At 26.5% G+C, this 25,754-nt stretch overlaps 1 protein-coding gene across 1 annotated transcript in view; it reads right to left on the reverse strand.

The window, feature by feature from the left end:
• The window catches only part of LOC132926847 (SRSF protein kinase 3-like), a 44,923-nt gene that overhangs the window by 18,671 nt on the left and 498 nt on the right, over positions 1-25,754 (reverse strand). The gene's annotated exons all lie outside the window — the stretch shown is intronic.

Here is a 25,754-nt window from a genome sequence, read left to right on the forward strand (position 1 = left end):
CGAGACGCCGGCGCGCCGCCGAAACAAAAGCCGCGCCGCCGTTTGAACACACGTGAACCGACGGCGGCGGCGATGACACGACTTTTGGCGTGTACACAGACAATGGATTTTACGCGGTATCGCTATATCTATACGTATCGCGGCACCTGCAGTATGCAATATATATGTATATATATATATATATATGTATTGTGTGTATATAATATTGTGTACCGATATAATAATAATATGCTCTTAGACTAATTGACCATCGGGTTTTTGATTAAATTAATTGACGACCGTCGATTTTCGATTAAATCATCCTCCGGACGGTGTATTTTATTCTATTTAATTATATGCGGCTGCGGTTCGTCGTATACCTTCGCACAACGTAATAATAATATATTATTATGCACACAAACCCCCCGAAAATCACGTGATGAATTCGGTATCGTTTCGGAAACATTTCCTCTTCCGGGTATAAAATTCTTGTTTACGATGAACGATGATGATTGATGGTGTATCCAACAGGAATAAACGACGGGTTTGTTTTTGGAAAATTGTTTTTTATTTTTTTATTCTCGACCGCACGAATAATAAATTGCATTGGTACACTTATTCTGCGTTTGATTGCATTTGATCGGATACTTGCGTTTTATCCGAAACTCGCGAGTTCTACAGCCCAAGTCTGGACAAACGGACACTGGACACGGATGTAATAACAAATAGTAAGTACTCCATAATGTCTGTACTATATAATGTATAATTCAGCGCTATATAATAATATATTCCAACGCCGTACTTGCAATTCGTATATATAACCGTATATACGTTGGTAGCCAGCCGATGTCTAATGGACAGTGGTTTTATTTCCAGTACGTATTGACGAATTACAGTGTACGAATATTGTTTATCTCTCTGTCGTTTGCCATTGCGTATATTTTATGAAACTTTAAAAAAAAAAACGAAACGATCTATGAATAATTTAACTGCACTTACACACACACACACACACACACACACACACACACACACACACACACAACAGTTTAATATAATATACCTATATAAATTTTATAATATAAGCACGGCGTTGTGATACTCGGTTAATGGCGGTAACCCGAAACCAGAATCGAGATATTTATAGAGGTACTCACAATTTATACGAATCTTATTACCCACATTCACTCCGATTTCCCAACAACAAACAATAATATAAAGTTTGCCGTAAAAATTCCCGGAAAAAGTACTAGACAACGAGTGATTTGAAATTTAGAACACAATATATTGTATGCAATTGTATTGTACAGAAGATTCACCAAATAATTGTTAAAAAATGTGCGTTACACTCATTGTAATTTATTATGTTTTATTATACATGACGGTACCCCTACATAATCCGCGAGTTTGAAACGGCTTACATCGACGATAACAGACAAAATTACTTCTGTGTTTAAGTTCGATACAACGTTTCTTCCTGCAGCAGTGTTCTCCTGAGTGATTTTTTTCCTTTTTCTTTTCACCAATAATACCATTAGAAACTACTACGTTACTTGCACACAACCCCTCTTTATTCTCTTTGATAACGATTTGAATATTTATTTGGAGATTTACACTCCTATAGTTACTGTCAAACACTTAATCCGAGTTAGTTGTTTTTCCACGTTTAGGCTAATCGTTTTTATTCAAGATTGCATTATGAAAAATCCCATGCTATGACTTTTTTCAAGTGTTATGATCCTATTAATTATTATATGTTTTTTTTAGTATTCTCGTTAATAATACAGTGATATACATAAACAAATTGTCAAATTGGCTGTTCGGGCGTTAATAAACAAAATAATAATAATAATAATAATTCGGAGTAGGTATTCGGACGGTTGTAAAATCTCTTACGCCAAGTATATTGTTAAGACGTGACTGTGAATACATAGTTAAAAATAATTCCCAATTAAGGAGATGAAAGGGGCGTGTTTTGGGATAGGATAAAGGTTTCAAAGGGAACTATTTTCTTTTGAAATCACTTTTTCTAGTACCTTCTTCAAATAGTAATTGAAAAAACTATTATAATAGTCACTTTATATTTTGTACCTAGGTTTAATTAGTTTGGTTGTTGTGCTTGATGTTTGTTACAGTATATCGAAGTCAATATTGTGTGTGTGTATATATATATATATACAAAATTAAATTAGATAAACTAAAAAAAATGAGTTTCTAAAACTGTAATGACGATTTTAAATAAGCACATATAATATGCAACTATTTTTCACAAAACAAAATTATTTTTTATTAGATTTTTTTTTTGCATATATGTTTTTATTTATTTGTTTATATTTATATTTTTATTTAATGTAGTATTTATATATCATAAAAGTTTTATTTATAACCTTATTTAGAATTAAGGATACCTACTATAATACAAATGTAACATTATGCTCCGAATAATTTAAACTTCATATTTATTTTTTTATTATATCATATAATATTTCATTAATCTAAGCCAAGAAACAAAAATAGCACGTTGGTAAGTCTTAGGATGATAATTAATTAAAAATGGCTCATCATCTCGTTTCGTTTGCAAGATATCTGTGGAAACGAAAATAGTTTTTATCTGGCTTGAAAGAGAATGGACTTATCCGTGAATAAAGTAGAGGCTATATGAAACTCTGAATTGAATTGATATCGATCTGGTTGAGGTGCAGTAAATCGACATAAAATAACGATGAAGCAGTTTTATACAAATACAAACAGACAGCCTTTATCTGTGGCAAGTATTTATAAATTATTATTGAAAGTTTAAAATCGAAAACTGTAACGGTGTTAAGTGTTAACAAAATTTAATTGCATGTTTATATAGTGACAATATACCGTGTACTAAACCGTGTGTTGATGAGTTATCAGGGTGCAACTTTTATGAAAAAATTTGAGGTTTTGAAGCTTTCTATTTTTTTGGTTAGTCTTGTGTTGATGGATTAAACAATTAGCAACATCGCTTCCCAAATAGTTATATTTATTTTGTAAAAATTCACGCATTGTATAGTACGAAGTAAAATTGCTCGAGTAAAAACTTTTTTACATAAGTTAAGTAAAATGACTAATTCCACTAAAGGCACTATTATAGAACTTAATTCAAAGAAAATTCAAAATACTTTTTAACTATAAATATAAAGTTTTAATGATGTACTCTTGTAAATTATATTCTTAAGGCAGTTATGTGCATCATTGAATAAAACTATTTTCTCTTCAGATCAGTTAAAAGTTAGGAATTTGGTATGGAATAGTAGTAGGGTGAAATTCAAGAAAAAGATTGTACTTTTATGAAAAAAATAGACAAGACTTTATGACTTTATATTAGCTAACATTCAAACAAATAAGTTTATTATCAATGATAAAAACTTCACATATCTAAGTGTTTTAATTAAATTAATTAAAATTTTACAGTTTTAAATATTATTATAATAAATAATCATTTCAAAGCTTAAAAGTTTAAAAGAAATTTCTTTTCTTTCAAGCCTAAGTATATATAATATTACAGAATACTGATATACCAGAAAAATGATTACAGGATCAATATTTTGCCAACTATTTTAATATTTTAATATTTAAATATTATTAATGTTCATTATTTATTTGAATAATTCATTTTAAATATCTACTTTCCCATTGGCTTATTTTTTAACTGTTTTAACAAACTATCCATTTACGTTAAAAAAATTTCATTATTTATTTATAAGATTATATGAGTGAAGTTATGTGCCAGATGTACTGGCTTTATTATAATGTACAATATTTTCGATTTATTTAATTTGTTTTTATAAAACACACTTAGAGTTGATTAAAATGTATATGATTGAAAGCTTAAAATTTGTTTCAAGATTCTTCAAAAGTTTTATCTGGAATTAAAAAAAAGTCATGTATAGCGTAAAAGAACAATAATTAATTATTTATGGTAAAAAATTAATGTTACAATTTTTAACGACACGAATTTCACATTCACATGTTAATTAAAGATTTATCTTGTACAATTTTTGTTATTTTGTTGTAATTCAAAAAATATTAATCGCTAAAGCTTGAAAAAATTATTATTTTTTATATATACAATGATATGTCTACATTCTACATCAATTTTAAGCTATTTGAAAATATCTGGAATATTAAAATTTTTTTTGTTTTTTTTTTATAACATTTTGTTTGATCAGTCAAATAGCTTGATAATTTAATGCATGACTCTTCATACGCTGTATGCTTAAAGTTATTTAAAAATATAAAATATATTCAAATTATTTTGTAGTTAACAATGTGTTAGGTATAAATTTTGTATTTTAATATCTGTATATTTGTGAATCTAATACATTATACATATATTAACTTATAAATCTCAAAAATACTTACTCGTAACATTTTATGTGGGAATTAGAATGAAATTAGATATTTAAATGAAAATAAAGATTTTAGTTATTATCTTGTAATTCAAAAATGTTATTCGCGGGTACTTAAAACTTTTACATACCTAAATATTGGCTATATTTAATACTTCATAGTTCATACACACAATGAGATTGTATTTAAATATTTTAATCAATTCTAAGCTATTTATACCATGGTTCTATTTATTATTTACATGACATTCTACTGCGGCATATTGTATAATAAATTATATACTTGAATTCAGTCTATAGCGATATAAATGTAGTTAAATATCGTTATAGTAATATAGTTGGCCAGACAGTCCTCCGCTAAGAATCGTTTTTCGTATGTAATGATTTATTATTGAATTCTAATTTATCACATCCAATAACAGTTATCTATATTCAAAACTCAATGATGAGAGATACTCTTGATAACTATATACAGCGTATGAGCCACGAGTGTATACATATTTAACCTAACTTCCATTTTAGCTTTATTGATGTGTAAGCTTAATACTTATAGTTCTTGTATTTATATACAAAATCAGGTCTATCCTTAAGAGCCCATGCTTATGCGATATAACTACTATTTTTAAGTTAATTTAATGTATATGTTACGGTCCAAGTGTCATAGTTATAAGATATAACACTCTATGATAACTCTAATATTCACATTTTCACATTGCCCACACCAGTATTAGAGCATTGTGTACCATAACATTTTATACAGTGATTAGTCTATATGGGAATTACATATGTATTATTTACTTTACCCAAACATCTTAAATATTGTATACAGTGTCCAGGCATTGTATTACAATGACTGATTTATCTACTTGGACCGTAACATATACATCTTACCTATTATTTTGGTTGTTGTGTAAACTGTAAAGTAATAAATAATAATAGTTTGGAAGCGTCAGTCATTACCCACATATACATATTACATAATATAACCATAAAGGTATGTATATAAATAACATTTAAATATTAATTTTTCATTATATATTATTAATATACAATAATAATTAATATTTCCAACTTTACATTTATAGGACTTAGGTATAATATAAAATCTATTTTTTTTGTGACAGGCACTTAGCTCATCTTAAATGACTTTATCTGTTTATCTGATGTTATTATGAATTATCGAAAACATGCCAATTTTTTTTACTGGCTGCTATCAATATTATTATTATTATCATTATTATTTGTGAATTGGTTATTTCAGTCGTGTGTGATGGATTGGTTAGTTGGGCTGGCGCTACTAGCCAGGCTGTGAGAGCTATTAGCTTCTGTAATTATTATAGTACCTACCTATTATAATATGGCTGTATTAATTTTACATAATATATAATATAAATATATCGTATGTATCCTATGTTTATTTTCTTAGGATTAACATTGGCATTATTAACACGAGCATTATAGTTATTGACGTCACTCGTCATACAAATAGTTGTTCTCAAGTACTATAGCCTACTTTTTCTGTATTATAGAAATTCTTCTCTACACTACATTTTCTTGATAAAAGCAAAAAAAAAAAAATTACGTCAGTATTCATTCCCCATACACCATACTATCTGCAAATACACCACTAGTTATTCAGTGTGAACTTAAATATTATTCAATAAATTATGTCAGTACAACCTTATATAATGAACATATGGGGACATGGAGTTGACAATCAATTATAGATTATAATAGCCCATACCATATATGCGCATATACGATACGTCTTGTGCAATTTAAAAATTGACTATATTATACTCAAACGATTATAAGTCAAAATGTCTTTACTGAAAATCTTAATCCATGAATTTAAATACTTATGGGATGCTTAAAATTGTTTCTTAAAGCAGTTGATGCTTTTAAAGACAACTGGTTTAATTTATCTAAACAGTCTGTATACATATACTTATACATATTCATACTAGTTGGTATTATTTGGCATTTTATTTGATAGAATTCCAATATTAAAGAGGTTAGATAGTATATATTCATTGAACTAATAATTAATTAAAAATCAGTTTTATAAATTGGGTTTTCAACAATTTCAAAAAAAATGTTCGGGTCTTATCTTAAATACATTATGCTAAAATAAGTGATATTAAAATATATTTCCATGGAATACAGTAAAATCTTTAGAAATTAAAATTCAGAAAAATAAGTTAGAAAAAACAAAGTTTGCAAATGCTGGGGCATATTACTATAATATAGTATGTACATTGCAATTTTTAACTTTTTGCAATGTATTTCTGTAAACATTACTAATAAGTATAAGGGTTTATTGATATTATTATACATATTGAAGTTTAAACTTTAAAATATAAACTTGTTAAGAATCTAACCTAGTTTATTTATTATAAAATTGATTAATACAAATTAAAAAATAAAACCAGTGGCTGCAATAGGAGATAAATTCTTAAATTAAATGTAAATGTAATATTGTGATTACATGTTACAAAATAAAAGTGTTGCAAAAAAAAAAAAATTATACGTATTCAAGTTATTACTATGTTGAAAATATAATCGAATTTGATCATATAATTTGTTTTAAAAACTGAGAAAAAAGATAATTTTTATAACTTCAGGAGTCAAAAAATAACAATTTTTAGTGTGATATAGCATATAGGAAGGTTAAAAAAACGAGTGACTAATTTTTTAGTTCAAAAAAATAAATTCTATGTTAAAATATGTTTTTTATTGTTAAGTAAAAGTTATTTTCCATATTGTTAGAATACGATATGGGTTAAGTTTATATTTAGATAATGACCTGTATAAGTTGTACCTAACTATCTAAGAATTGCATTAAAAAAAAAAACTATTGTAATCACTAATCATATTAAATTATATTGATTAATAATAAAAATTTTATATTTATATAAAATTAAACCAAATTTATAATAAAATATGGATACAATATTAGAGCATTCTTTAGAAACGATGGATTTTAAACTAAAAATTACCAATATTACGTTTTTGTATAATTAACAATAAATATCACAGTCAGAGCCGTGCTGTTAAGATTAGCCCCCCCCCACGGCACGGCTCTGATCACAGTTAAACTGGTTAATTTAGAAACTTGATTATAAAATTATGAAATATAAAAAACAAATAATTGTAAATATGTTTTTATCTTTTTGACTACATTCAATACCTGAATTATGGGGTAGAACAAAAAATGTATATCTACATACAATGACGTTATATTGATAAAAAAATTTTAACTTGATTTTTTTTCTAGTTTTTCTGAACTTATAGTGTCAAATTGGTAGGTAATCGTCAATAAGTTCAAAATAAATTACATTATAACTTTATAAGCCTAAAATGTCTTATTCATTAAATTAGTAAACTATCATAGGTAAATATTATAGTTGTACCTAATAATATAATGTACCATGTACATAATATTACGTAGCAGGTATGATAAAATCAAATCATATATAATTGTTCTCGATCATTAGCGTATCTACTCAAAATAATTAACCGTCGAGGCGTTGTATGTTGTTATAAATTAAAGTATTAATATTTTATAAACTACAATTATAGTAATATAATTTATGAATTGAATTTTAGGTTTTGAAATTAAGAAACTAATAAACTAATTAAACAACGGATTATTAAATTTAATTATTGAAGTTTATTAATTTCCTTCTCAATAAACTAATTAAATAATCGTCTACTTACTGTATAATCTCCGAGAACTAGGTCATTCCTTAGTTTGTACGTATATACAATTTAAAAAATATAGGCAAAGAAAAACAAAAATTGTATTATTATAAAGCTGGCTCAGTTGTGTTACTTACATGTATACAATGTTATCAATTTTCCAATCATTAAACATTTTAATATAATTATATATTGCAGCATCATAAAGGATGTTATATTATATTGTTTTAAGTTTTGATTCTATAGATGGTCTTAGCTCAACCAAAATCTTACACAAGTTTTAAATGAGTTAAGCCAGTTGGGTTGTTAGATACTTAAATCTTCTGCTTACAACAAGCTACTGCAATTGGTTTACCTAGCTATCATCCTATGAACATATCAAAGAATGTAACTAATAATTTGTTTACTCGTTTGTATTTAATATTCAGAAAAATAATATAGTTTTATTATATTATTAATAATTAAAATCATATTGTTTTGACATGGAATGAAATTTTGAATAAAACAAAATACAAATTTCCTTCTACGAAAAATACGCGAGTAGCTTTTCTGTAATTGGGAGTATTATATTGTTGGTAATAACTAGGTATTATACTAGTTATACTACCAAATTGTCTATACCAAAATGATTAATATTATATATATATGTTAATAATGTTATTTAAACTCAATCGATAGATTTTAACAAAAGTTTTTGATGGATATAACATATAAGTTTATAGCAATATTAAATTTCATAATTTATTTATAATAATAAATGTTGCGTAATTCTAAGAGTCAAGCAAGTCGAACCAGCCGAGGTTTGTTTTCGTTACATTTTTCAATAAATTAATTTCAAAACGTGAAATTTAATTTAGAGTTGTTCACTTTTTAATTTGATTTATTTATAATAATATAGTTATCGCGATTGAAAATAATGAAACGAGAACACGCATAACTCTGTATTACACTATATTACTATAGTCAATATATTTATATTATATTTTAATTTAAAGTATATATATAATGTAGTTATTGTAATAAAAATTATCATTTCAACGACAACTTTGAAATATTATTACTCATAACGAGGAAATAATCATACTATGATTGAATGATATATTTTATATTTTTTTTATTGGAATATTTTAAGTTCCAATGCCCAATAAATTAATTTTAACAAAAATGAATGTTTAAATTATTTCCTGATATTTATACAGAATATTGTGTATAATCTATATATAATTTATATTATTTTGGTACTTTCACTATATATAATGTGACATTTATCGAAAAATTGTAACTAAAGTAATAGTAAACAATTTTGAGGGTTATTCTTTAAATTTTTTTGAAAAAAATCTTTAATCTTTATATTAAATTATTAATACACAAATACGATTGTTGTTGGTAAGTTTTGAAATGTTAATTTTTGGGAAAATTTGACTAAATTTATTTGTGTATGATGTGTTGTGGATATTAATTATTATTAATTAATCAAAATAATTTAGCAAAATGCGATGTACTTCACATAAAATATACAGAATATAATAATTATGTTGTATTATATCCAAATCATTTAAAATAAAAATTTAGTAATTAGTATAATATAATACATATATTATATTAATATCGACGGTGTTCAGCAAGTATAACTAACGGAGATGAGTAGAGAAATATGTATAGATACGAGATAGGTATATATGCATTTGAAATACAAACAGACAAAGAGAATAGTTTCATATTACTTGTTATAGTTGTGTGGCTAACTCTGCAGTTTCGTGTTAACGAATACGACGCCTGAGGGCAGATTTTAAAAGGCACACTTTACTACTCATAAGAAACAAATTAATGCTTTTTCCCGGCTATTTTCTGAAACAGCACCACTTAATTTTATTAGCTTTCCATCCATAAAAAAAAAAAACTGATTAATAAAATATTAAATTAAACCTTTGGTAATTTGGTGTTAAATGAAATTATTTGTTTTTCTATCAATTGACCTCGACTACTCTTAGATTGTCTTAGTGACTTAGTGAGAGATGAAACAATGAATCTGTCCTAAAATAATTAGTAGATTATATACAAATGAAATATTTTAAGTATAAAATTCAATAAGCATACTTTAGTGCCGGATTAAGGATCAGAGTTACTCCGGAGCAATATACATGGTAATCTCATTAAAACAAAACAAATTTTTGTTTTGTTTTACCTCCAAACAATTTGTCACCTCTAAAAATGTATTATCCGGGGAAACTGCTTTCTTTGCCACCCCTTCTTGAATGGGATTATTTATACTATTATTTTATAAAAACGCATAAGGAACACCAGACAATATCAAACTTGGGATTAAGGTAATTTATATTAACCTAATCTTAGAAGTCCTGAGCCAAAACTTTCAATGTGGTCCTTAAAATAAATATTATTTTATTATTATAATATATTATAGTGAAATTAAATAAAACAAGTTAAAAAAAATACACGATAACATGTACAGTAGTTGGTACTATAGTTATTCATTGAATTTGCCAATTTTGTCATGGGTATTTATATTATTTGTATATGCAAGACATTATTCGCAGATATCAATACCAAAAATGCAGTTTCTTGTATGTAGATGTTCTATATTCATTTTTTTATTTTTCCAAGTTTTGATGACGTTTATTTTGCTGAACAATTTGTACTTAAACGTATTAAGTCCATTTTTCAAGTAATGTATAAATTAAAAAAGTGTGTACCGTTTTGTTACAGTAATGTCAAACGGGTAACTATAATGGATGTGATAAATTTGAATTTAATTATTGACATCATTCATTGTATATAAAAAATGATTCTGAGTGGAGAAGGTCTGTCACCAGATATATTTCATGATATTGCTCTTAAACTATATAGTTAATTTTACTATCATTTTTATGATAGGCGGATTTCAAATTTTTGCCAAAAACATTTCATTTATTATATATTTATAATTCATAATATTAATATTTAGTTATTATAATGATAATATATATATATATATACATATTTATATAGAATATTATATTATTATTACTTATTACATTATAAGTCAGTTTTCATTTTACCGTAAAATAACGTGAATTTGGGGAATAATTATTAAACAGACAATAATTTAAAATTAGCCTAGATGTTTTGAAAATATTATTGAGTTTAGTGAAATTCATAAAATACATAAAAAAAGTTATATCTTTACAAATAATGTTTTTGTATTACAACAAAATAACAGACGCCATCATCATTCTTCATTTAGACATATAATTTCGCTTAAATTTGAATTTTAAATGTCAATGAAAAAATAAAATGTGCTTACATATTTCTTAGATTTTTTGGTTTCAGTATGAAATATTTATGAGCAACCTTGTAATAAATTTTCAAGTTTAAAATATCATTATTTTATACATTTTTAACTACAAAATAAGTTTCAAATTTTTGCGATTTTTATTAAAATTTGAACTCCAAATACTTATAAAAAAAAACTGTGCGTATGTATTTTTAATATTTTCAAGAGTTATAAGAGTAATAACTTATGTCAATAAGTGATATTGTATTACAAACTATTTAACTAAGCACAATACTTTTTTCAATATTTATAGAAATTAAATAAAAATATCTTTATTATATAGGTAACTCAAAAGGTGTAAAAATATTTAGACAATTATAATTCGAGTTAAATATAAAAATTTAATGAGAATTTAAAGTATCTACAGTTTTTTATTTTTGAATTACAACAAAATATTAAAAATCGTTTTAGGAGAAGTAATTGTTTTATTGGTTTTTATCATTAAAAATTGTTCACATGACCACATATCTATAGTATACTAAAATTGTATAACTATTTATGGGTTGTGTATAGTCGAGTACTCTTGGAACTGCACTACTCGTATTTCATCATTATAAATAAAACTATCTACATCATCTTTATTATAATATGTGAAAATTAAATTGTGGATGCTTTGTTTAATATCTCGTTTAATTTCTGTTTTAGTTTTATCATTGGTAGCTGGTAGGAATGCATAATAATGTTAACATTAGAAAATAATCAAAAGCAATTGATATATAGATACTATAGGCTATGTATGGCACTACTCGTATAGCAGGCACCGGCAACCCGCGGCCATCGGACATTTTTTCTGCGGCCCACCAAATATATTTCATGGTGTTTAAAATTTCAATTTTATAACTTAAATTGATATAAATTAAATTTAATCATGACTTTAATATAACAATGTACACATCTCATGATATAAGCTATGAGCAAGATGCAAGAACATAATCTAATCGTATATAATGTATATATCGTAATATATATGTATATATATTATAATAAATTATATTTTTTAATATTTTATTTTTGTATGCGGCCCTCGATGAAAAACTGAAAAAAATTATGGCTCGTGTAGGTAAAAAGGTTGCCGACCCCTGCACTATTGGATTCAATTCGTTTTTCCATTTCTATAATCAAAATGTAAGTATCAATGGTATTGGTTATGCTGTGAGCAGGACCGTGTTGAAGTTTGGTGGCGCTCCTGACGAATCACTGCCCCCCCACACTTCCTCAATGGAAAATATGCATTTAACACTTACATTTCGTATAGGTGCAGTTATGCTATAAATACATATACATGCCTACGGCCTATCTATTTTACGAGAATATTACCACACATATCAATTAATAATTATACGTAGAATATATCGAAATTAAGATATTCCATGCATAATGAATTGTCAATATTTCAAATTTTGTACTCCAACACTCATCAGCTTTAATATAAATAATTTTTATACAATAAAAATACCTAGAGCTGTAGTAAGATGTTGAATTAAATAAATATTTTTCAAATATTACGTGAAATAATTATTACATAACTACTATTGAAATTTTCAGCTCTCTTTGAATTGTGCCCCTGACCCATGCCCTCACCACTACCTTTATCAGAGCACTTCTTCCTACTTCGATTCAGTGTAATTAATTCATTTTTGGACTATAATCAACAAACATATTTTCAAGAACTGAATAAAAATGTAATTTTTCCGTGGATTTTTAGTAGAAATAAATATATGACAAAGGTACAACACTACTAAAATTAGCTAACATTGTCGTTTATTATAATATAATAGTTTATTTGTTTACGATATAAATAAATATTTGGGCCAACATTTTTTTATTGAATCATCATAATATTCATAATTATTAATTTTTACATACACAATATATAGCTCATAATATGCTGCTTTAAAATTTAAGGTTTTTTTTTAGTTTAATTTTAAATTACCATTGACATTTCTTTATACTTATAATCCTATTTATTTTTGGTTTAACTTTAAATTTAATTTATATTCAATATTGTTATATATGATTATTATTGAATAGACATTTGGTACCCAATCAACTTATAAGTCGTTGAATAAAAACTTTTTTAATGAAAAAAAAAACAATTATTTATAAACAAGGAAATCCCGATACAAATACGTTTATCAGATTGGGAGACTGATTATTTTACAATTGTTACCTATTGATCGTGTTCTAACAATGTACGGAATAATTTGCGGAAGTTGTATAATTATTTATCATTCATAATGTCAGGTAACTGGCCAGCTGTTGTAGGTCGTATCTGGCCATGACTCGTGTAGTTTTTTAAACGAATTCAAAGTTCTCAATTTTATACACACGTTTTATATTATATTTTTTTTCACGGAAACCAACCAACCAACGTGAATTTCAGGAATGTTAATAGTTATAAAATTCGAAGAAAAAAATACGGTTCATTACCCACAATATTATTATGATGTGTTATTCCACAAGTTTACACCCAAAAAACTACCAATATTCTGAATTAGATTTCACTCGAACGGTATCCATGTCCGAAATGTTAGTGTTGTGGAAAAAATTACACTATAAGCTCTTTATAGACTTTACATAATATCTCTTCAGTTTTTCGAATAAATAATAATGAGAAAATTGTTTGTGTAGCATTAAATTATGTCACACCGTACTCATACGTATAAGCTTACACTCTAACAAACAATAATAGAAAATATGATAATCCACTTTTTGTTGTATATCTTTAGCCATAAATACTATAAATCCCAATATATTCGACATAATACATCATATTATTATCATGTTAGTCACTAAAAATTTTGATTGTACCATAAACTCATGAAATGGTAGTATAGAAAATTATATTATATTCAATCAAACGCTATTATTGCGTTGTTTGGAGTTATTACCAATCATTTAATACTATGGAACATTTACAATTTACATATCAAATTTTAATAAATAAATCGTTGTTTCAGTACTTTTATAAATACATAAAGTCAAAAAAACCATTTTAAATGATCCATTTAAAGTCAGAATGTCTTTTTTTTTAGTTATTTATCACATATTAATCATATTATGGTAGTTTATATTATATACAACTCTTATCATATGTATATTTCAAAATAATTGATAATAGTCATAACCATAAGTGTATGGTTACTATAGAGCATAAGGTACAATTAAATGGGGTTTCACTATAACATGTGTGGACGTGTGATAATTAAATACTCAAAGTAGTAAAAATAATTTTTAACTTTACATATCAATACACTACAAGACCACACACGAAAATACAAGACATTAATTCTCGCCGTAGTTTTATGTGACTGATTTGGAGAGCGGATTGAATGACATTTAGTTGACTATCCACGACGCCGTGCGATTGTTTCACCATGAAATTTATTAAATAATATTCAGTCATTGGAAAATGGATCAGTGATAGTGGTGTACGTTTATTTGCTAAAACGTGGAGCAGGATGGTAATAGTTTTACGATTGAAAAAATTCGTAAATGATTACGTTCAGCATAATTTTATAGTTCGTTAAAAGAAGGTTTTTATTATTAAGTTCTAAATTTTTATATTTATTTGAAACGTTTTTATGGAAAATTATTTTTATCTTATACATTTTTTATTATATTTTTTGTTATCAGATTTCGGTGTACGGGCGTTTGACCGTCTATAAACGACCTATAGTATTTTAGTTGACAATTAATAAAAATTATAAATTCGTTAAAATTTGTCAAAAGGAAATTATTGAATGTGATTAAGCTGTAACTGAGCCGTTGTAGTGTTATTTTTTACGAGTGGAGATACCATAGGTTTCCGTTATACTGAAATGACTCACTGTAGCCTGTAAATAAAATTATAATTTACTTTACAGCGTGTACATGTTTAAACATGTGCATGTGCAGGGAACACTTTGAGATGAATGTCTGAAAAGTTAAGTATTGTTTCGGTCGATACGTACAACCACGTCACCCTAAAGTGCCTGTGGCTTGTGGGCTATAACATCAGAAGTTTGAAAAAACTATAAATATCGAACTACAATCTATTATCGTATCTATTATTATGTATGCATTTAGGAGAAGTGTACCTTTGATATTTGAAACGTGCGGTTTTTGAGTTCGTGTTATGGCTTAAATTGAGTTAGTTACAACTATTGGAACTTGTGTCTGACTATGAATCGCTGAAATGTTGTAGTTTAAGAGATATTTGTAAGTCACATTTTTTTAACGTGTTACTTAAAAATATATTATTTAGATCGTGTTTTAGTATTATCAACTATTTCCAGTTAGTTATTTAATTTTTTTTATAAATAAGTAGGTACCCATTTAAAATATGGTAATTTCTTTACATTTGAAAAATACATTAAAAATATATTTTGTAAAATGTATCTATTTCGAATCTCGATGTAAAATCTTTTAAAATAAAATGTATAACATTTTCTCTTAATAATCATTTAGCTATTATTATATACTAAACTTCTAAGATAAATACTGTAGAATATGTAGTAGGTACCTTTTATTTACGATAAATCGAAATTATTCAATCATCAAATATAATAATACGCGCATGTGTTATTGTAAATTTCTCTACTCGATACGAAAATGTAATGTGTCTCGAAATTATTTTGACGGGTCACAATTTACAAGCATATTATAAGATTAAAAGATTATACTATACATAGTTGTATAAGACTATTACAATATACAACTAGAATTTTTTTATGGGTCACTATGTAGAAGAAGGATCTATAGTGGGCTGTCATATTAAAAAAAGGTTATAAAACACTGTAACTAAACTAATATATTATAATATGTCGAACCGCGTAAAATGTACTTATGTACCTACATAAAATGTATATATATATTATACAAATACAATAATGACAGCTTGATGAAATACTGAACCTAGTGGTGAGTATGACGCATTCAACACTACCTAATACCCATATTATTATATAAAATAAAGGGATCCCAATCCTTATGTCAATGATACGTATTCAATGTTATAATATAATATGTATGATACATATACCTATTATACTATATATGTATACATCAGACTATCAGAGGACTGTTTCATAAAATGGATACATTTATGTCAAGTGCCAATTGAGACGATCCATTGTTGTTTCTCATTACGATTTCCTTTTGCTGATAAGTGAAAAAAAAACACTGTTTGTCACTGTAAAATATCAATAATGACCAAGAGGTAAATATGACGATGGATAATGGGTTTGAGAATATGTTTATGTATATACTGCAGCCTGCACTCATCATATTATAGGTGGAGCTACGGCACGAAGTGTTTCAAGTGTGTCTGGGCACGCCCTTAATCCGAAAAAAGTTTAATATAGTTGTATTGGTGTATTTTATTTTAATTAATTAAAAATTTACGAGGTAGACACATTTAAAGTTTGTGTTCACGATTAAGTTTAAACGTAGTTCTTACCTATGTGTATAGCAGCTATACTGTTTAGACCATTACTAGTGGCGCTCTCTAAGACTGACGATGGCGACATAGATAATGATTAATTTTAATTTACCTATATATAATATTTGTATAATTAAAAAAGACGAATCGAAATAATTTCTTTTTACAATTTCTACGGACTTAAGGTTTTTATTTGTGTACAAAAGTCTTTACTACGTATTAACTTATAATAATACAACTCGTCAAAATATAAATGCTACACAATATTTATGCCGAATAAATATAATAATAGGCGCACTCTATCACACAATTGAAATAAAAATATTTTTTTCTCTATTAAGTAATTTAAACTATGAAGTTTCTTTATTATTATTATTGTTACAACACTAACGTATTTGTTAAATCATTTTGTTAACTATACTTAATATATTTCATCAACTTTTGCTTAGATGTCATTCAAAAGATAACGAAAGAAAAAAACCAGAGCAGCACGATAGCAAAGTGAATTATTTTACTTGGTATTTATACGTCATATTTTTATAGGAACAAATATGAATGATTGATTGTTTACAACATTATATTATACTTCAAAAATCTTATAAAATGTGTTTAGATTTATAATGCAGATGATGACACAAGATTTTTTTCATCTATCCAATTGTGTAGGTGTATGTACGAGTGTTACGGAGTAATTTAATTTTTTTTTTTTTTTAATTTTGCTTTTATAACTATTATGACCTTTTTGTCCTGGTTTCTAAAACGTTAGGTTACGATTTCTACTCATCGTTTTTTTTTTTATTATTATTATTTTAAATGAATACGCAGCAGTGAAGTTATTTAGTAAGTACCTATAGAAAAAAATAAAAACATGGACTCTCAATTTATAATATAGCGTATTTTATAGGAAAATAAAAATATAAATAAACCACGTAATAAAGAACGTCCCTTAAGCGCTGTAACTTTTTAATACGTTCTATTATAAAAGTGATAGTGTGATACTATTGTAATAAAAAGTAATTACGTAAGTAAAAATAGATGCATTTATTATAGTTATATATTATAGTAACTTAAAAATTAAAACTAAAATACGTTAAAAACTTGAAGTATATTTTCAAGTCCAGTTTATCTAATATACATCAAAATATTAATTTAATACAATTAAATGTAATTATGTTTGCATGTATTATACTATATGTTTTACTACATTTATTATATTTATTACCTATGGAAAATTACAGAGTAATTAATTTTAATCATATTAAGATGATTTCACATTCAATAAAAAATATTTTTTTATTTGAACAATTTTTTTGGATCTTATGAAATTTAATTTAATTAAACATTCTATTACTGATAATAGTATATCAATTTTTAATGCAGAAATGTTGATGTATTATTACTCATATATCCTATGTTTACGAACATTAAAAAAGTTTTCGAATGGTTAATACTTTAAATTATATTAGTGAATGAAATCATTTTAAACTAAGATTATAAAATCTAATTATAAAATCTTATTTGATCAAATTAAACTTAATTCATCATCTTAGGATGAGATTAAACTCTGTATAATATTTTATATGTATAGATACATTATACTTCAGTGTTAATTATTTCTTGAACAATTTTAAAAGTAGGATTTAAATAAGTAAGGAAAATTACGTGTTAAGTTCTTGGGATTATTGTATAACTACGAAATAAAATATATAACTGATAATTTTATATCGATATGATATTTTAAATCCCTGCCGAATTTGACTTTTTCAATTTATATTATTAAAACATTACATGAATTTAAGTAAGCTACATGATAAAAACTACAGTACTTTAACTAAACCATTCGAGACTCGTGTACTAAATTTAATTTTGAGGACTTTTTAAATTTTTTTTCGATTTAAAAAGTTGTTATTAACCACTAGTATATTCAAAATTTGTTGAAATTCGTATACAATAATATACTATAATAAATAATATTGTGTATAATATGCATTTGGGCAAACTATAATATTTTTACTTGCCATAATTTTAAAGAGCGAATGTACGTGCAGGTTCTAAAAAATAATATAAAAGCTTTGCGAAAAAAATTCGAAAATTCTAAGACTCACAAAAAATAATTTTAAGATTAAAGATATAAAAAAAAATTTAAAAAAAAATGTTGAGCTTAAAAACATCAGATCTAAATGGGTTAACAATTTAACATAATATAAACTATTCACCAATCAGTAACCACTATGTCATTATTATTATAGAATACAGATTCTTGATTTAGGTATGAGGTTATTATAAATATTTGAAATAGCAATGTTACATAGTTGATGCTTGATCCTGCAGTGAAAGTGTGTTGTGTGTTGGTGTTTTACGAATATTATAGTAATTAGTAATATAGCATAGATAACAAACTCAAATAATCAGTTTTGAGAGGATGTCACACAGTAGACAGGAATACTGAATTATGACGAATATTAAATTACGACTTGTAAAAATAGCGGAGGAAAACATTGATAGACGTGTTCTACTAAATTATTAATGATCATTTTGTTTGAGAAAACAAAGTTTTAAATTTGACAATAAGAAACGTCTAAAGGTAAAAATATGACGAGTAAAATCAGAAGTTACACTTATATTAATGAAATCATAAAACGATTTAATTATTTATTCTTTTGAGATTGTAATCGTTTTACCATGTAGGGGAAGGCGGGGTAAGTCCGTACGAGAGGCAAAACCGTATGATAAGGTTTTTTGAACAATAAGTCGAGATAGAAAAAAAATTATTGATGTTAATTTTTCCATGACCGTTATTGTTATTGTTATCGATAACTATTAACTTCATTTTTAACAAATTCCCGCTCAAATTCTTGTCATCACAAAATATGTGTAATCGCTATTTTTTTTTCATATATTGTCATTAAAAACTTTTATACTTATATTTGTTTGATGTAAAAAAAAACTGCATCAAATTACGCAAAAGTAAGTACAGATTATTTATTGATATAATATGGAGGAATGTTGCTTATACTTTTTAGTTAATTGCTGTTAATTTGAATACACCTACTGTGTGGCAAAACCGTATGCTATACCTACGGAATTGCCCCAGCGTTTTATACGTGGCTATATTATTACGTGTTATAATTTACTTGATAAATTTTTACTTTTATTAAAGATGGTTCGTAATTATAATATAATAATAATAATAATAATAATAATAATAATAATAATATTATATTATTGGTTCGTTGGTATTAAATATTTAAATCACACTTTTCAATTTCTGAACTAGTACCTATTATTATTTGTTCTACAGTTTATACAAATATCAAGAATCTTAGTTTTGATCGTGTCTCGTACGGGTAGGTTCGTGGGTTTATTATAATATGCTGGTATAATCAATAATAATTTTTGAAAAGAGTCAAGTGTTTTTAATAAATGTTTAGTTTTAATTTAAACAACAATGGCTTATAGTTTATATTACTATTTTATGTTGAGAAATATCATGACATATTAAAGAGGCACCTGTGAAATTTAAAATATCTTAAAAAAAAAAACCTTTTAGCCATACTTGTCAAGAGCTCGAGGGGGTTCTTAATATAGTCAACGGGTCAAAATAAGTTTCAATTATTGTACAACAAAAACATTGATTAAAATATATATATATATATATATATATATGCACATCACGTGTTATTTATCACCATGGAAAATTCATAATCAAATATAGTCTGTCGTTTTAAGTACTACGTAGAATCATAAATAATTATGATCAAATACAGTAAATTAACCTTTTGAATATTAACTTACTGTATTTATATAAGTAAATAAAATGTAATTATAAATATAATTAAATTATTGTAGTACTTATTGCAGTCGTTGCATAATTGATAAAAATATATTTAATAAATATTATATTGTAAATTAACTGAACAAAATTTATTTTGACGGACCAATTAATGTCTTCCTTTTATGCTCATATATTTGATTAAAAATAAAAGACAAAAGTTCAAATATATAAGTATTCAAAAATTTCATTATTGTGAGTGATGGACGGCGTAGTATATTTTGACACTATAAAAAAAAATATTGCGGCCAAAAAGAACTGATTATCGTTTTATAAACTTAGAATTTTTCAATCAACTTTGAAAGCTTATTGAAAGACTATTATTATTTTTATACCTTTCCCATATAAAATAGCTTTTGTCCGAAGGCTACACGATAATATAATGCGCATCAATTCGTTTCTAAAAATTATGAATTATCTGTTTCAAAATGTATTATAATAATAATATAAACACGAGCATTGCAGGTTTCGAGATAGAAATTTTTATAAATATCTATCGTCAAAGTAATTTAATAGATTAGGCTTTCGAAGAAATATTTTTAGTATTTTGGTTCAGTTTGAATGTTTTAGCAGTTTGGTGACACATTTTATCTTCGACGAAATACTACATATTACACCATTACACAGGTATATACTATATACGACCTACGCAAATATACGCGTATTAAATGCAAATATTATATCAATGATAATCTGTTATTGTTGGCGCCTGACACTGTTATTATTTCGATAAGACCTATGCGGCTATGCGTAATGACTAAAACATGGTATCATCGCTGCACTCGCGTGGGTCCACACTGTAATTCGTTTGGGAGTATTACAAGCACAGACTTGACACTAAACTAGACACAAAAAAAACAAAATATTATCAAGTTAATTTCTGTCTGTCGACGTATATTGTGTAAATTAGTGATAATCTCAATTTTTTCGTTTGATTATTAATAAGCGTCGTTTCGTTAACCCGCTTTCCACCACCTACAACAAAACTATATAGGCTGCACGTGCAAGTAACGAAGAGTAAGAAGATTATGTCACTGCATCACTGTAGCGTGTGCAAAAGTAACTTAAAAATTATAAAAATTAATAGATAATTCATTGGAGTTTTACCTAGATATAATCTCTATAGAGATAAATCTGAATATATTTTTACACAATTTAAAACTTGCTATGTATATACTAATATATTATATGTTTGATATTTTACATTCGTATATTATGTGCGTGTGTTCTAAATACGATTATCCATTGGTGTTTACAAAGAATGAACGATATACTAGAAGTCTAGAAAACGACTATACCTAGACGCACGTAATAAATGTAGGTACATAAAATAACTTAAAAATATAAAATCGAATAAATAGGCTAAATTATAGCGAGAGCTTGGGAAAATAACGATTCTCCACGAGAAACAAAAATGTATTCAATCTCGTGGATTGAAAATCTTAACATAAAATAATTGTCTAGATAATTAAGCTCAAATAATCAGTTTTATTTAGATTGGAAAGATCAGTTCAACTCGTTTGTAATATCTACATAGACATAAGACGGAATAGCTATAGACGCAGAAGTCGTTTATATAGATATACAATGTACTACAGCATACGTGTACAGTGGCGACTCGTTATCAGCACCCTTGGAAAACCTATACTAAAAAGCGCTGTTTTAGCGATTAAAAAATTGACGAAATTATATTTATTTTTTTGTAAATTTCAAATCATACACATATTTTCAAAACGTATAACGAAGAAATGTCGTTTTGAAGGTAGAGCAAAATTAATTACCAATTTTTAAGCACTAATTTCCGCCCCTGGCTTGGGCACAGTTCGACATACCCTCGCTACGCCACTGTATATATACGTACTTATATATTATAGGTATATACATATTATACTGTGTGAAAAACGATTCGTGTCGAACGAATATCGATCGTGCACAATACGTACACGTATATAGCTGGTAATATTATAATATACCTACTTGTGCAGCCATCATAGTGCAGCAGCACCCAATAAACGCGTGCAAATCCCGTTGCGCCCGTTAAAGTCCGTTGTTTACGAATTATATTCGGTTTGTGCAACGCGGCGTGTACAACGACGACGACGACGATGATGATGATGATAATAATAATAATATAAATTTATCGATTTCTGTTATCAGAGGCGCTCTCGATGACGTGGACCGCGTGCGGCTGACGACCGCGCGCGCGGTAAACGATAACGATATTATTATTATTATTATTTATCCATAACATCGGGTTGTCGAACGCGCGTACGTCCGATATACGTAAACGCGATATCGCGGGTAAATATTATATTACCTATATCGAATATATTATAATATTTATATAATCAAACGAACTCGCCTGCTCTGCCGTCGACTTGCCGCCGAAGAAAAAACCGTTTTCGATATCCAAGCACACCCATACGATATTTTTTTTATTTTATTTTTATTTATTCTTCAAGAACATATTTGTATGGGGCCCACGAGTTCAAAATTAAAATAAATTCAATAATTACTAAGTATAAAATTAAAAGATTACAATTTGCAATAATCATTTTCACATAATATTAAAATATCAGTAGGTATAGATAAGTACATATCTTTTCTTTGTTTATACAATACAACAGGAGTGGCCAAATTACGGCTCGCGAGCCAAATGCGGCTCTCTTCATCGACGTATGCGGCTCGCAGTCTTATTTACAAATACCAAAATTTTAATTTTTTTTGCCTACATTTATAAAAAAAAAAATGTTTTTATTATTATTATTGTTTTATAATTTCATATTTCGTAATTTGATATGTTTATCGGATGTTAGCTATCTTTATTATTTTTGTGGTATAAAAGTACAGATTAGATAATTTGGCTCTTGATATAATTGCATTAATATATGCGGCTCGCGTACATAGTCATGATGGTGGCCACCCCTGCAATATAATATTCTAATGTAGTATTGTGTAAAAAATTGTTTAATTAAACAATACATATTTATAATACTAAATTTATCAATAATTATCTACTTAAATAAATTAACTAATATTAGTAAATAATACAATAATCCTATATATTTATTGTGAGTCTGTCGTCTATATTTTGTTCTTGTAGTAACCAGTGTAATTTTTTTTTTAAGAGGACGCCATACCAGCATGTGTTGTCTCTGTCTTACTAACGTAAATCATAACAAATTTTCGTTCAGCAGAATACATTTTGTGATGTTAGCTTTAATATAAGAATAGATTTACCTATTATCAAATTTAAAGGTAAGACTATTATCTAGACAATGACATATGCTTTAAAATGATAAAATCAATAAAAACATATATCATTGTCTAGATAATATTCTTACCTTTAAATTTTATAATAGGTAAATTTACTCTAATATTAAAGCTAACATCACAAAATGTATTCTTTTGAATGAAAATTTGTTATGATGTACGTTAGTAAGACACAGACAACACATGCGTGTATGGCGTCCTCTTAAGAATCTTGAAAGAGCTACTTTGTTTAATTTCTAACGGTAATATATTGTACATTTTTGGACCAATATATAAGTATCTGGATTGTGTTAACTTTTTGTGCATAGTTGGTACTTAGATATTAGATATTTGTCGAGTATTATGTTCATGTTCAGTTTTAAAAGTTAGGTTATTTTTAATTATATGCATTACTGAAGCTTTATAATATAATTTTTTTTCTGGTAGTTCATTCATATCATTGTATAAGCATTTTGTGTGGTATATAAAATATATAACGCACGCACGAGTGCAGAAGAGACGAATCCTGCTGTAAGCCGCGATATTATTGTACATCGCGCAGCAGCGGCTGATAGAGTTGTGCACTGCAATCTCGTACACGTATTATATTCATTATAACATACGAAATCGACGTGTCTCGGGCAAACGATAATATATACTATATACGTCGGTATAGTCGTTTTCCGCCGGTTTCCACGATTTCCTCGATTTACCTAACCGAAAAACACGTGCGACCGACTCGCCGTGACGATATTATAAATATTATTATTGCACAACGTTATGCGCTGGCGATTGGAAATTTCCGGACTCGCCGCGTACAGAGACATCGCTAAACGTAAACCGATTTCATAATTATTTTTGTGTCATCGCATTACCTATCTACCAGTGGCGGCTCGTGATATGGTGCACAGGAACACGTGAACCAGCCCAAAAAATTATATAAAAAAATTATTAGATTCTTATAATAGTAACATATAATTGATTATTATGCAAATGGTCTGTAATATAAAAAAATATATACTAATAAAAACAAAGTTTTTGCAGCTTTTATATGTTAAGAAATGTGTCTATAAACGATTAAATAATTTCACGGATCACAAATTTGGAACTTCGTGTACATTATCCATCAAGACGTGCCGTCAGTGAATATATTTAGATAAGATAAGTAGGTAAATTATTTTTGTATGTACCTATAGCAAAATTAATTTTTTTACCATCTAACATCAGGCCCTGATTTATGTAAGTGCAGATGGAGCACTTGCAGTTGGCCCCCAATTTCTGGGAAAATTAATTCCACAAAAATGTATTTTCTAAAATGTAATACCAACTGTCATTGTTCAAACTTTAGTATATTCTTATCATTAAATTGTCTGTTGAATTTTGGTTATTTTTGTCATTTCATATCCCAGTGCTAATAAGTTACCATCACAAAATATTAAAATAATAATAATAGAAAATTGTTTGAAAATCAGAAATATTTGATACCTAATAACTAATTTAAACTCTTTTGTGATAAAATGTAAATAGAAATTGGTAATTTTTTATTTAATTTTAATTATATAGAATAAATTGTTAAATTAATAAGTTATTTTCCATTTTTATAATTTTACGGAAGACTAAAATTAATTAATTTAAATTTATATAATAAAATCCTTAAGTATTTTTAATATTTTAATAGTGTATAATTTTGTTATGTTATTTAATTAGTATTTTCATTGCTCTTAATTTACTAGACCAACTAACTAAATTGTATTTATAGTACATGAAATAATGTACAAATATTTGATGAGTTATGAGATAGGTATTTTGGTATTTAACACTTATAACATATAAATATTTTTTTTTTTATTACATTTC

Source organism: Rhopalosiphum padi, chromosome 3, assembly GCF_020882245.1.
Source record: "Rhopalosiphum padi isolate XX-2018 chromosome 3, ASM2088224v1, whole genome shotgun sequence".
NCBI classification, from domain to species: domain Eukaryota; kingdom Metazoa; phylum Arthropoda; class Insecta; order Hemiptera; family Aphididae; genus Rhopalosiphum; species Rhopalosiphum padi.